This window comes from Aquarana catesbeiana, linkage group LG05 (genome assembly GCF_042186555.1).
Source record: "Aquarana catesbeiana isolate 2022-GZ linkage group LG05, ASM4218655v1, whole genome shotgun sequence".
In the NCBI taxonomy this organism is placed as follows: Eukaryota; Metazoa; Chordata; class Amphibia; order Anura; family Ranidae; genus Aquarana; species Aquarana catesbeiana.
In genome coordinates, this window is record NC_133328.1 from 215,294,109 (window position 1) to 215,310,133 (window position 16,025).

The 16,025-nt window shown below is 40.3% G+C and overlaps 1 protein-coding gene across 3 annotated transcripts in view; it reads right to left on the reverse strand.

Annotated features, from left to right (window-relative positions):
- GLI3 (GLI family zinc finger 3) overlaps positions 1-15,366 on the reverse strand; it is a 381,269-nt gene extending 365,903 nt beyond the window's left edge. The window contains exons 1-2 of one of the 3 annotated variants that reach the window (XM_073630539.1): positions 14,854-15,366; positions 3,356-3,464 (exon numbers count right to left, since the gene is read on the reverse strand). The gene's annotated coding sequence lies outside the window, so the exon portion shown is untranslated. Of the gene's footprint in view, positions 1-3,355; positions 3,465-14,840 lie in introns of all 3 variants that reach the window. The other 2 variants (XM_073630540.1, XM_073630538.1) reach the window with 2 other exon arrangements.
- Between the last annotated feature and the right edge of the window lie 659 nt (positions 15,367-16,025).

Genomic DNA, 16,025 nt, shown 5'->3' on the forward strand with positions numbered 1-16,025 from the left:
TTTTCCTTCAAAAGCTCCTGGGTTGCTTTTGCAGTGTGTTTTGTATCATTGTCTATCTGTACTGTGAAGCGCCGTCCAATCAACTTTGCTGCATTTTGCTGAATCAGGGCTGACAGCATATCTCTAAACACTGCAGAATTCATCCGGCTGCTTCTGTGACATCATCAATAAACACCAATGACTCAGTGCCACTGGAAGCCATGCATGCCCATTCCATCACACTGCCTCCACCATGTTTTACAGATGACATTGTGTGCTTTGGATCATGAACTGTTCCAAGCCTTCTCCACACTTTTTTCTTCCTGTCATTCTGGTACAGATTAATCTTAGTTTAATCAGTTCAAAGAATGTTTTTCCAGAACTGGTCTGGCTTTTTTAATGTTTTTTGGCAAAGTCTAATCTGGCTCTTCTGGTCTTCAGGCTTATGAATGGTTTGCACCTTCTGGTGAACCCTCTGTATTTGCTCTTGTAAAGTCTTCTCTTGATTGTAGACTTTGACAATGATAAGCCCGCGTCCTGGAGAGTGTCCTTCACTTGTCTGGATGTTGTGAATGGGTTTTTCTTTACCATAGAGAGGATCCTGCGATCATCCACCACTGTTGTCTTCTGTGGAAGTCCAGGCCTTTTCATGTTGCTGAGCTCACCAGTGTGTTCTTCTTTCCTCAGAATGTACCAAACTGTTGATTTGGCCACTCCTAATGTTGCTGCTATCTCTCTGATGGATTTGTTTCATTTTTGAAGCCTTACAACGGCCTGTTTCACTTGCATGGACAGCTCCTTTGAACACATAATGTAGGTTTACAGCAATAGATTCCAAATGCAAATACCACACTTAGAATAAAATCCAGACCTTTTACCTGCTTAATTGATGAAGAAATAACAAAGGAGTAGCCCATAACTGGCCATGAAACAACTTTTGATTCAATTGTCAAATTACTTTTGGTCCCTTGAAAAGGGGATGGCTAATCTTAAGAGCTGTAATTCCTAAACCCTTCCTCCGATTTTGATGTACATACTCTCAAATTAAACCTGAGAGTGTGCACTTTTAGCCTATATCCATTATATAATTATAGCTTAAATATGTTTTGGTAAATAGCTGAGGTTAAAGGCAGCTCTCCAATCACACACTGAAAAATAAAGCCTGAAAAATATTTAGGCACATAGGGGTTGATTTACTAAAACTGGGTGGTACAAAATCTGGTGCAGCTCTGCATAGAAACCAATCAGCTTCCAGGTTTTATTGTCAAAGCTTAATTGAACAAGCTGAAGTTAGAAGCTGATTGGCTACCATGCACAGCTGCACCAGATTTTGCACTCTGCAGTTTTAGTAAATCAACACCATAGTCTGCATAGTTTTGTTCTTATTTCATTTAGGTCAGGTACAAGACAGTACATTAATCTGAATGGACCCTTAAAGCAAAGCTGCACCCAAAAGGGGAAGCTCCGCTTGTTCGCACCTTCCCCCACAGCCCCCCACTACCAAATTTGGCACTTTGGTTTTGACAGGTACCCACTCCCACTTCTGGGTAAGATCGCTGTGGCGATCTATGAGGATTTCTAACCCCTCCTCCTTCCTTCCGCTGCCTTCTGGGACACAAGTCCCAGAAGATGTTAGGACCATTCAGAAAGCGCAGTGTGACACGCATGGGTAGTAGGAAACCGGCTGTGAAGCCTGAAGGGTTCACTGCCAGTTTCCCCTACTTACAATGCATTAATACAAATGAAAAATCGGCTCAGGGTGCTGACATTGTGGGATCCCTGGACAGGTAAGTGTCCTTATCATAAAAGTCAGCAGCTACTGTTTTTTCAGACTGGAGCTCTGCTGTAAGTATTGCAATTGTGCACTGCTTTACCTACTTCCTTTTGTTGACAATCTGGTGATCTTGGATCCCCTGCTTGCGATACAGGAGAGCTAGTCCTAAACACACCCACTGCAAGCTTCTTACTATTTCTAAACACAGAAGCTTGGAAGTTTTAATGTAATATGTGATACAGAAAAGAATGAAGGTTACACATCACAGACTTCAAATATAAAAAAACAGAAAAAAAAAAATAACACTGAAAAAAGAAATAGTCCATTACTGGCCCTTAAACTCAACTTTACCCCTAATTCTAATTCCCCGTACACACGATTGGACTTTCCGACAACAAAACTGTGGATTTTTGTTAGAAGAATGTTGGCTCCAACTTGTCTTTCATACACATTGTTACACCAATGTTGGACAACAATTACGAACGTAGTGACGTACAAGACACACATGATATCTCCATTACGAACGCTAGTTATATCTCTGGCTCATACTTGATTCCGAGCATGCATGGACTTTTGTCCAACAGACAGTGAATGGGACTGCCGGTGAGTCAACAGCGAGTCAGAGGAGGAGCCGCTGCGGAGCAGAGATGACAGTTGCTGTTTAAAAATTATGATTTAAATCGAGTTGATTTAAATGAAGCTTTTTTACTAGTGATTTAAATTGACTTGATTTAAATCAAATCCACCCTGCTTTAAGGTGACCTGTAAACACAAATTTAGGTGACTGCTGAGAGAGATGTTCCCAGGATGGTTACAACAATTGCAATAGGGTTAAATGTATTTGGCTCCATAGCCCCACCTCTTCTGAGCCTCATTTGCATATATACAGCTGGCATTAAAAAACTCCCACTTTTAGGCAGAAGGAAGACAGACTGGGCATTCCCACAACACAGTTCTGTGCATATTTCTCATTTTTATTGCAGTAAGGTACATTCACATCTGCGTTTCTTGCCATCAGCAAGCAGATGCAAGAAAATCAATGTGTGTGGGGTGGGGGTGGGGGGTTTCCTATGATCAGCTGCAGGAGGCAGCCCCAATAAAAGCACCTGCAGTGATCGAGTGATCGGCCCTGGATGCAGAGTTTCAGTGGCCAGAAATGACACTACTTGCCTGGAGTTTGCATGTTCTCCCTGTGCCTGCGTGGGTTTCCTCCGGGTGCTCCGGTTTCCTCCCACACTCTAAAGACATGCTGGTAGGTTAATTGGATCCTGTCTAAATTGTCCCTAGTATGTATGAATGTGAGTTAGGGACCTTAGATTGTAAGCTCCTTGAGGGTAGGGACTGATGTGAATGTACAATATATGTAAAGTGCTGCGTAAATTGACGGCGCTATATAAGTACCTGAAATAAATAAAATAAATAAATAAGGAGGTGTGAATGTAGCCTAAATTATAATGCCACAGTAGCTGCTTTATAGTAGGCCCCAAAAGAAGACATATCATGCTTATTGATACCACAAAAGTTACTCAAAGTCTGGCAAATGCATAATCTTTGAATATCTGTATTTAGGAATGCCACCACATATCAGCTGTTGGATCTTACAGTAGGTAGTTCGGGTGTCCAGTGCTCAATTGTAAAAAGGGTGCTGGAGACACATCTATTCTTCCCATACTCCAGAAGTGGGATATTTGATGAGATAACAGAAGGCTGACTGAAACAAGGAAAACAAAACAAATCACCTTATGGTGCCTACCAAACCCTAGTTACCCTTCACTTCAGAACACATTTCTACATATGTCATTTCTCATTCACTGTGTATCTTTTTCAAAACATAGCTATAAACTAGCTGTAACTGACACTAGCACTGTGTTCCCTGTACAGATCAAATGAAACACCATCAGCATCCCATACCCAAGGACTGCACAAACTGTGTGTAGTCAGCATGTACAACATGTATTCATGATGATATGCCTACAGCTCGGATTATCTTCTCTATTAGAAAATGGCATGCTTTGTAGAGTATTAGCAATCTATTGATGGATATTTATATAAAAGTATGCCAAACACTTTAGCGTAGAAGCCAACATTTCAAAAATGTTAACATGACATAGCAGTGATGAAGCAATGTAATCCAAATAAGTTACTGTCAACGCTGCTTTAGGAGAGAATGGCACACCACAAACTCGCTGCAGTATATATTTTAATTACATTTTTTTTAAAGTTATGATTAAAAGAAAAATGATACAAAATGAAAAACATTAAATGTATTGGTGCTATACCAAACATGTCTCCAAAGCTTGGTTGGAAGTGCCCTATGAATGAGGGACAGTTGACAACTCTCTTACTATGAAGCATTAGTGACTGTTTCTTCTTAAATAACTGTGTGATTTTAACTTCCCATATATTCATCACAAATATGTTCTCGTTACTATTTTTAAAAACAAAATATATAGATTAGTGAAATTGTGAGATTTTGTCTGGAACACAACAATCAAGTAAAATTTTGTTTCCAAGGGCCTGTCCTAAAATTTGGCTTACAAAAAAGGCCAGTGAGTAAGCCTCCTTGCAATGAAATATATAGTGGGTGTGAAAAAAGGCATTTATAAATCATATTCTTCAGGAAAAATATATACAGAGGGCTGATGGAGATGATTCATATGATGAGGCTACAAAGCGGCCTCCTTTGCTTCAGCATAACTTAAAAACAGAACAGAGAATATTATTATTATAATTTAGTAAATTAGTCATTTTTAGTGTGTATTCACTTCCAAAAACTGAAATCAGATTCAGGGAAATAAGCAACCAACAGAATTTTCCCCTAAAAACAAATATACAAAGTGTTTGCAGTTTAGAATAAAAATGATTCAACCCAGTTTTGAAAATATAAGAGAAGTTGCATCAGAATAGCGGTAATCATTCTTGTTATTTTCAAAACCTTAGGGTTCCTCATTACTTAAATGCAATGCATTGAATAAGAACTTAATGCCCAAATAAGTGTATGTATTAAGTCCCATTAAAAATATACCAAAATTCTTGAATAATCCTACCCTAATGGTAAACATGCACCTCACAATAAAATCACACACATTCAAACACACAAAAACACAAGCACAAATTTTCTTCTAAATCATTTACTTAGAACTTAAGCTGGCCATATATTATACAATTTTCTGGTACAATTTTCCTTTAGATTTACCAAAACCATATAATATGAGGTCAAACCTAAACACTTTCAATTTGCATGCAATCAGGGAGGTCCTTGCACTTCAAAGTTGGTAATAAATGTAAAGGAAATTGAACAAAAAAAATTGTATAATGTATGGGCAGCTTAACGCTACTAATATGAGTTGAAACAGGGGTCAGTGATTAGTTCACTTAATAAAACTCTTAGCTATGAATGTATCTCCAGTGCATACAACAAGCTATTAATGTATAGTATTAATGGTGCTTGATTTCAAACCACCTGACCAAAATATACAATGAATATAAACTCTTATTATATAAAACACTAGCCAATCGTTTTGTCAGCACTCAAACTGATATGCCATAAAAAGTTGCATTTAGATGACATTTGACGTGTGCAGTTTGTAAAATATCAGTAAAATGGAGCTTACATGGCAGATCACACTTTCGGCGAACAGAGAATCCTACAGCTGTCCTCTCTTTTCCAAAGAACGTCGTTTATAAACATTTGTGGTCGAAAACTGCCAAATGTCTCAAACCATATGTTTTGTAAGTTACTTACTTGCCCTGTACGTTTTCACTTAAAAATAAATGTCTCTGCACAGCCAAAGCAAAGCTAGAGTTCATCTGATTAAAACATTCTGCACATGAGCTAAAGAACCTGATACAAAAATGTAATGGAAAGGCTTTGCATTTGTGAAAATGCACAGATAATTTAAGGATTCTTAATTCAGTGCATCTCAGATTTCTTTCCAGATATTCTTGTTTAACCCTTTCAGCACATCTGTGCTAATGAGGAAAGACAGTTAAAAGTGTGAATGGATGCAAGAGTTCACCTTGGTTTGTCTTCATTATAAAATATTCTACAACTACCAGATACTTTTAATACCAACACAATAATTATGACAACAAAGCAGAGAGGATGAGACCTACAAGGAAAGGCTATGGTGAATTCCCTTAAAGCCACAGATAGCAGCTGAGCAGAAAAGGAGGATTATGTTGAGTGATAAGGTGGGGAGGGGACTTACCTTGGACCCAGTTAGGCGGAAATAACAGCAGTAATTCTACAAGTCAGTACAGTATGCTTTCAAAGTCATGCTGGTGTGAAGTAGTACGGGGCTGGGCTGCCTGAGGGCAGTACTAATACACAGATGACTAATGACTAGGCCGTGCAGACAATGAATTTGGGGGTTGAAAACTAACAGGAACCTTGTACTACCTTGACAAATGGACTTTCACATTTCCATTCATTAAACAACCTTTGAGCACAATATTGGCTCGGATCTCGTGGGTAATGAGCTGACACATGTTATTGTTTAGAAATAGGATATGACTTTTTTCGCTTCTAATTAATGGACTCACACCACATTTATAAAAGGAGGGGCTGCCATGTCAAGCACCAGCATGATTATCCTGTGATTAGACAAGGGGGTAGATTTACTAAGATAATTTACTTGAGGGCTATTAAGAAGCTTCCGCTCTTAATTTTTTTTTTTTTTGCAACCAGTATGTTGACTTCTACCAAGAATCAAGGATGCAGGATTACATTGTCAATAGGTATGAGCATATTTGTATACTTGGACATATAACATGCTTGCAAAAAGTGAACAGGTGAGCAGGCTAAACTACAAATACAATCTCAAATATGTCCATTTGCAAATTTTAAAACATAAAATATGCCAAAGGTTATTTGGGCTTGATTATTTTTGTGACAATGCTCCTACCATGGTTGACCAGCCTTAAAAAGTTTGTTAGTACACTAAAAATTAAAGTTTGGCTTGCAGATGTCTGCTTATTACATAAGTGCTTCACAGTAAAAAAAAAAAAAACTGTCAGTCTGTAATACATGGTAAGTATAACAATATTCATAATGTTCTTCTCTGAACTGATACTCTAATAATAAGGCTGGCCATACAGTATACACTTTTCTTGTACAATGTTCCTTTAGATTTACCAAAACCATATAATATGAGGTCAAACCTAAACACTTTCTATCTGTACACAAGCAGGCAGGCCCTTGCACTACATAGTTGAAGGTAAATATAAAGGAAAATGAAGAAGAAAATTGTGTACTGTATGGTCAGCCTAATCTGAAGCTTTCAAAGCAATCACGATCAATCCTCTAACTTTCCTCAGTGTATACAAAGGTTAAGTTATTAACTGAAAATTAAACTATAGTGGCTTTACACTGATTTCTATCAAATTGTTGTAATGATTCTCCCTTGTCCTCTAGCATGTTCACTTTAAATAAAAAGAAACACATACATGAACATAAAATAATATAACATAATATATAATAATATGTGTGTGTCTATATTATTCTCTTTAAAAAGTCAAGAGGAAGATAGATAGATAGATAGATAGATAGATAGATAGATAGATAGATAGATAGATAGATAGATAGATAGATAAAACTCAAGCTATTATTGTGTTTATCCAAGTTATGCCTTCTACATTACCACCTGAATTTCTTTGGCGACCATTCCATTGAATGCAAAGATTTCCCTGAAACCTGCGCATAAGTTATGATTTAAAGATGGCACATTCTTTTCCCTTTTACATGCTGAGTGCTGGCTTAAAAGAGAAAACAGATATATTTGAGATCAGGCTTTAAAGTTGGAGTAAATGATACCTATAAATGTGCTTTGCATTATTATGTGCTTGTGAAATGAAATTTCCATTTCTGTGTCATTTTATTTTCACACTGGTTTAAACACTAATCAGATGTGAGCGAGAGCACATGTAACTGCAGCATTCCTCCGCAAACCTATAATAGAGGCATCAAATCCATCAAGGCCTTTGTGTATTATGCATTCCCTTTGCATAATAAGACATGTGATTCGAAAACTTGTATTTTGGCAGGTCCTCCTCTGTCAAGAATGATGTATCCAAAGCTTCTTGAAATTAACAAGGGCCACTTATTGCAAACATCACTGCCTATAGCGGGTCCTAAAATCTTCAGAAAGTGATCTTAAAGTCGGAAGCTTAGTGGGCTCATAAAACTGTTGTTGGGGCCAGGAACACATAGCATATTTAATCTGCAAACTGTGCAAGTCTACAATGATTTCAGCGAGATCTGAGGCATGCCCTCAAGGTTTTCAGGGACTTGGGATTAGGGAGTAGATAAGAACCTCTGCTGCCCACAGACATGCTATTTCTTCTGCACTTAAACACAAATGCATGGAGACGTTTGACTGCTGCTTAGCATTGCCGCTCAGGCTATATAAAAGCTTTGCGAGCTCCTTTTGCTGTCAATATATCAAAGTTAGACGCAAGAAAAGAAGAAAGGGGGGGAATCATCAAAGTGTGAAATTTCATTGAAAGTCCTTGCTAGGCTACATAAGATTTTTTTTTTCCTCGGTCCAGCTCCAATACCTGTAGAAAGTATAGTGATGATAGGTCTGCTGGAAGTATTGGGAAAGTTTATATTAGGCACCCTGTTGGTTTACACTACCTCCTCTTGTCCATTGTATTTTAGTTTAAAGCACAGCAAGCTCGTTGTCATGCAAGAGGGGAAAGTGTTTTGTTGTGTTGTTTTCTTTTAGATTTTCAGAGCCTTAATGAGCATGAGGAAGTATAACCCTCTTGAGTGAAGTCTTGTAGGCCTTGACAGCAGGAGAAGGAACCTGCAAAGGACCCCTCTGTCTGATTAATTCTAGGGGTTCTAAAAACACTAAAGTTTTTTTTTCTTTTTGCCTTTAACATGGAAACTGATTAATCCCTTCAATCATGCAATACCTAGCCAGTTCAAAACATGACCTGTAACTTGCAATCCTAAGGACTGCAGGACATCACCAAAGCTGTCATTGTGGAAAATTGGTTTAATTAACCCCTTCAGCACTGGACCACATTTTAAGCAAATCAAATGACAATCTATAAAATGGATTTAGCAGCAAAGCCACATAAGTGCATTTCATCCAACTTTAACAAATCTATTTCCTCTTTTCAAAAATGTAGCTTCAGGTAGAGATTTAAAACACCTTAACTTATAGAAATGTCTTATGTAGCCTAGAGGATCTAACAATCACAATTTAAGGTAATTTTCAATTATTATTTATGACACTTATTCTCTGGCTGCCTCACGCTTCCACTAGCACACAAACTTTTAATAAAATAGAAAATCAAACTACAAAGACTTGATGGCCATGTAAAATACACGTTCTTTTCAGACTCTTCTACACACCTTGTACATCTAATAATTTATATTATAATGCATACATATCAACTCTATTAATGTTTGAAAGATATACTGTAACATTTGTACATTTTCACGTATATTTTATACTAAAAATTCAATGAATTCCCCTTCAGGGGTGGCAAATTTACCACAAATGTTTTAATCAACTATTGAACTTGAATACAAATTCGCCATATAAAATGTACACAAAATGTTACAAAGAATTACAGCTTAAGGAAAATGGGAATTTTAAATAATGTGCTGAATTATTTAAATCTGAAATACACAAGTTCAGCACTACTGCCTCCTTGTTTTAGAACACTAGTATATTACACCTTATTGAATACTATTTATTTTGTCCACAAATTCAAATAATAATTTTTCAATATTGAAAAAAAAATGTAATATATTTTAAATGCCAATTGCTTGTAAAAAGTTATTTTACATGTCAGGTTTTTGGAAAAGAGTTGAGGTTTTTTTCAGTTTGCCTATTCCCTCAGTCAAAATAATCTTGACAATGTTCATTTAGAAACTGCGAGGCCACTGTTAATTTTTAATAAAGCGCCTAAATGAAATAATTATAAAGCCAATCAGTGTGGCACCTTTCTAAATTATAAAGCAATTCCATTAAGAAAAAAAAAAACCTGCAAATGAATATCATGGGCAGAGCTGTTCACATTCCAATTATTAATCTCCAAATAAGCAAACAAAACCATGAATCTTGGAAGATGAATGAATTCCATGTTTCCAATTACACAGGCTGGCCATGCAAAAGAAAAAAAAAAAGAGACTGGCGCCCTCTTTAAATTGTGTTTGCTAATTTTCTTTAACCCTTTCAAGAACACTAAGCAAGTCAGAACTGGAAGATTGTCTTTTGTAAGAATTTTGTTTCCAAACATCAGAGCTACTATACGTTCTCTAGAACATCAACAAAAATTGGCAACTTTTGCAAAAACATCAAAGTCTATTTCCTTTTATATGATTGGCTCTGTTCATTATCCTATCAGCATGCTACACTTAATAATTCGGACATTCATGGTTAAGTGTTAATGTTTGCAGTTATTTTTCAGAATTCCAGCTATTCTGATAAAGGTATAAAACCAGAAAAAAAAGTTGAAATAACCCATGGTATGTGTTTAGTTCATATTTCTTGGAAAGGGTGTAAAATGTAAAGAACATATCTATGTTTAAAAGCCATACATGACAACAGTAAATCAGCTATTTTGTGCTAATTCACTAATCCCATGCTCTCACATCAATGCTGATCCTCCTCGCACAAAAGCTGCTAAACTTTATGCCTCTGCCTGTGTTAAGTTTTATTAGCCTCACACTGAACTCCATTTGTTATCCACTTCAGTCTGAAAAGAGCAAGTGGGTAAACAGAGTAAGTACATATGCCACCAAAAACCCCAGCATCCGCTTTACTCCCATTCTGTCTCTCAAAGCTATTTATTTAAAAGGTGTAGATCAGCTAATCCGGTCTGGTTTGTGGTGTTCCGTGTATTTACTTTACCTCTTTCTCTTCCCTTTCTCTCTCCTCTTGGAGAAAGTGAGTGTCTGGCATGATTCATCTAGCCTAGAGTCCTTGTTTGCCCCCTGCCAAAAATGCCTGGCCATTCTACCAGCCAAAAACTATTTTAATAAATGGACCTAAAGCCTATCTTTATTTTTTAGTAGGATTAGCAAGTATACATGTTTTGCTCCATTAAAAACAAGAGTAATAAAATACAAAATGCTGCATATGAAATAAAATAATCCCACATCTCCTTCTAAACCACAATAACATATGATCCCAGTGTATTATAATATATCAAAACACTTATAAAACTGCTGCACAACTTTCTCCTAGTTGCTTTGTTAGTAAAGCGCTCTTCTAGCTAGCTAAAAACCACAACGTTATGGCTAACGTTCAGATCTGATCTATAAGGCTAGAAAGTATCAGGGAAGTTTCAAAGTTCTTTGTATTCATTTGCAATCACATCAGCCAGGCAGCTGGAAAGTCAACTAATCTGGGACTGAGAAGTGCTTCTGGTGAGAGTCTCAGTAAGGAAGAGAGCTGCATGTGGGTTCCCTCCCTCCAGCGTCCAGATGTGGGAGGACTGTGTTAAAGATACAAAGTTTCAGCCAGCACAAGGCTGGCATGTAGCTAACTTTGGGAGTCAGGACACTTTGAAAATCAGCCAAGAAATGCTCCGTAGAAGTTGAGCTCTGCACTGTCCTTAGAGACACGGGGAGGGAGCAGCACTCTATGAGATGAGTAACCACACACTAATTGTTCTTCAAACTTACATTTGGGCGCCTAGAACTTAAAATTGCTCAATATAATTCCCAGTTCATTGAATATGTCTGGGGCAAATCGTAACAGTGGTGGATTTAAGGGCACAATGGCCAGCTGCGAGGGAACCCAAAATTCCACGGAGGGATGCTTTAAAAGTTCTGCAATTCAGTGCTCCTCATGGTAAAGTCAATGTTAGCTCTGCAAGTCTTAAGACTTTTTTTGTGCAGAAGGTGATTGGCAATGGCAGTTGCTCTCAATAAAGATTTTCTTTGAGAAGATCAAACATATACTATATGACTATACATAAGGACTTTCCTGCCTCTGTATTGTTTCCATATTATCTGCCTCCTTCATATGTGAATAACGCTGCATGGGTTCCAAATCCGAATGTGTCACAAAAGCATGTCAGATGCCAAAAACAAATGTCTGTGTATACTGACCCAACTTTGGAGGGGTTGAAAACCAGTCAGGGACCACCTTAAAATGAACCTACACAAACTAGGGATCTAGTTAGCACAGACGACTGGATGCTCCATCTATAAATGTGCAATAAAGGTGTCAGCCTGTACATGTACCTAAGCGTATACACACATGCGTTTATGTGCGTACACGTGTACACGCATAAATCACTGACCTTTTTCTAATTTGATTTTTGAGATCTGAATGCTACATACATTTACTGATCTTTATGCACTTTGTACATGGCCTACTAAAAAATACCTGCGTCCAGATCTGATGGTGATCAGATGGAGCAATTCTTCACAGATGTGATACATACATACTGTGTCACTGATCAGTTCTGACCAAAACCTATTGATTCAGTCGATTCAATCGAGATTGTTCTGACTGCAAAATCCAACCAAAGGAAAGTAGATAATTCGATATGGTTGTTAAATGTGTGCCGAATCTTCTTCTAATCATATTTCCAGTTGGACACTAACGACGGCCTTACACGCTTCAATAAAAGATCTTTTTCTTTTCCAATCGATCTCTCCCGACAGAAATAATTGATCTATAGACGATTACCCTTTCGATCGATATGCCACATACTGGGAAGTGGATTTCCATCAATAGTTGGAAGATATGATTGGAAGTTATCAAGCACATCTCTGTATCCACCATGCAATCTCATAACCTGATTGCTTAAAATATGACTAAATTCATGAACAAAGCATCTTAGTGCTTCTGATCTATACAAAACCATTCATACATTTCTACCCTAGTCGATTAATTGATCAGAAGGGAATTTATGCCAATTCAACTTGATCGAATCGCACATCGATCACATAACAAAACTGAAGCATGCACGGCCACAATAAGTGTGTGTGGCATTAAACGATCTTACAGTTTTTTTATCGTATTTCTGATTGGACAACTCTTGAAAATATAATCATATATAAACTCGTTCTATGTATAGCCACCATAAAGCTACAACCAAATCAAATAAAAAAAAGGGAAATAAATTGAAAAAAGTAAACAAAAGCATGACTGTGTATTCTAATAGACATGAGCATGCAGCGTGTGGCTATAGAGATCTCAATACAGGTCTGGGACAAAAGTTTGCAGACAAAGTTAGCAGAAGCCACTAATGCTTCTCCAGAAATCACAGCTCTCCTTCTCCCCTTCTTGTGTTGTAAAACAAAAGATTCTCACTCACAGAAAGCTCCTACCTTCTCCCTTCCAAGGGGCTTCCCTCTAGTAAGCACAGCTGTGATCTGTCCCTGCCATGGACTGCCCCCTCCCCTATTGTCAGGACTGGAGGTGCTCCCTGTCTGATTTGATTCTCCTCTATAACACTGAGCCCTTGGCTTGCTTCTTGTCCCTGCCATGGACCCCCCCCAAGTGTCAGAACTGGAGGTGTTGTCTCTTGTGGATCTGCTTCCCCCTTGAACACTGAGCCCTTAGCTTGCTCCTGCCCTTGCCCCATGGACTGTCCCCGAGTATCAATATAAGAGGTCGGCTCTGCAACCCCCATGCCATAACACTCAGCTCTTGGTTTTCTTCTTGCCCCTGCCATGGACTGTCACCCCCCAGTGTGGTGATTTAATGTCCCCCCTGCCTGACCTGCTTCCCCATCCCCATAACACTCAGCCATTGCCTTGCTCCTTGTCCCTGCCATGGACTGTCCCTCCCATGTCAAGATTGGGGGTCCCCCCTGCCTATCAGCACCCCCTATAACAGTAAGGCTTTGGCTTTCTCCTTGCCCCTGCAATAGGCTTTCCCCCAAGGTGTCTGAACTTGGGGTCCCCCTTTCCTGATCTTCTCCCCCACTTCAACACTGAGCCCTTGTCTTGCTCCTGCCATGGACTGCCCTTCCTCCAACAGTGTTAGGACTGGGGGGGCTGTCTGATCTGCACCCCCCCCCCCATAACGGTGATCCCTTGGCTTGCTCCTTGTGCCTGCCATGGACTGCCCCCTCCAGTCTTAGGACCCCTGCCTAAACTGCTCCCTCCATTGTAGCAGTGATCCCTTGGCTTGCTCCATGTCCCTGCCATGTCCCCTATACAACACCAAGTCCTTTGCTTGCTCCTTGCCATGGACTGTTTCTCCCCAAGTATTAGAACTGGAAGTCCCTCTGCCTGATCTGCTCCCCCCATTACAGTGATCCCTTGGCTTGCTCCATGTCCCTGCCATGGATTGCCCCCCTGTCAGAACTAGGAGTCCCCCTCCCCCCATAACACTGATCCCTTGGCTTACTCCATGTCCCTGCCATGGATTGTCCCCCTCAGTATCAGGACTAGGAGTCCCCCCTCCCCCCATAACACTGATCCCTTGGCTTACTTCATGTCCCTGCCATGGATTGTCCCCCTCAGTATCAGGACTAGGAGTCCCCCCGCCCCCCATAACACTGATCCCTTGGCTTACTTCATGTCCCTGCCATGGATTGTCCCCCTCAGTGTCAGGACTAGGAGTCCCCCCTCCCCCCATAACACTGATCCCTTGGCTTGCTCCATGTCCCTGCCATGGATTGTCCCCCTTAGTGTCAGGACTAGGAGTCTGCCCTCCCCCCATAACACTGATCCCTTGGCTTACTCCATGTCCCTGCCATGGATTGTCCCCCTCAGTGTCAGGACTAGGAGTCACCCCTCCCCCCATAACACTGATCCCTTGGCTTACTCCATGTCCCTGCCATGGATTGTCCCCCTCAGTGTCAGGACTAGGAGTCACCCCAGAACACTGATCCCTTGGCTTGTTCCATGTCCCTGCCATGGACTGTCCCCCCCAGTGTAGGGACTAGGGGTCCCCCCCCCCCCCGAACAGTGCTCCTTGTCCTGCATGACTTTGTGGAGATGTAGTAATCCGATCCCCCGTACCTCCCTCCCTCCTCCTGACATTTCCGATGTAGTTTTCTCTCTAACTTTTCATCCATGATAGAAGTAAGAAGGTCCGATGTCCCGGATGAGAGGCTGATGGTGGTTGTGTGGGATGTCCCCCCCGGTGACACATACCGCTCATACTCACACGTTTCCTTCCAAAGTTTTCTCCTCTCCGCTCCTCTTCCTCCTCTCTTTCTCTCACTTTGGCATGTTCCTGTTCTCCCGCAGTCCTCCTCTCTCTCCTCCTCTCTCTCCTCTCTCTCCTCCTCCCTCACTCCAAGTTGTACAGATGTTGCTCCTCTCACCTAGAGGCAATGTGGTGGGTGTGTGGCACACTCACTCTTCTCCCTGAGGTGTCTCCTCCATCCCTCCTCACAAATGAAGAAGAGAGGGGAGGGAGGGAGTGGCAGAAGTTGGAGAAGAAGAGAGTGGGAAGTGTGTGAGGAGGAGGAGGAGGTGGGCTGTGAGTGTCTGTGTGTGTGAGTGTGTGTGTGTGTCGGTCCCCCGTGGCCGGCCCGGTAATAGGTGTCAGTGAATGGAGCCGTGTGTGCTCTGGTGAACATGCACAGCGAAGGGAGACACACACGTGTGGCGCCACCCCTCTCCTCCCGGGCATTCCAGCTCCCACTTAGCGCTCAGCCACTCAGCGGAGCCGCCCACCTCAGCTAGGCGGGGAGGGACGGAGCAGGAAGGAGGGAGAGGAGAGGGGGGTCCAGGCAGTATACTGGAAGTCTGTGTGAGAAGAAGTGTGACAAGAGCGCGGCTTTACCTCACTTCTACTTCATACACACCAAATACACCACCGTACTGCTTCCCTACATTAGACCGAATGCTGACGAGATTCATTCCTTAGATGTGGGCTTCAGTGCAAATCTGTCACTTGCTAATAAAGTTGTACAAAATGCCAGCCTGTAAAAAATAAAAAGTGATATTAACCACTTGCCTACTGGGCACTTTTACTCCTTCATGCCCAGGCAAATTTGCAGCGCTCTCACACTTTGAATGACAATTGCGCGGTCACGCAACACTGTATCCAAATTACATTGTTATCATTTTGTTCACACAAATAGAGCTTTCTTTGGATGGTGTTTATCACCACTGGGGTTTTTATTAAACGAAAAAAGAACAAAAATTTAGACAAAAACATTTTGCAAACAGGAATTGTTTCTCCTTCACTATTCTGTTTGTCCACATTTGAATGGCAAACACGGGTGGTCGAATGTAAATGGAATTTGTCCAATTACAGTGCATACCCCCTATCCGTCACATCCACAAAAATTAAAAAAGATGCAGTTTTTTGCCATTTTATTTGGACCT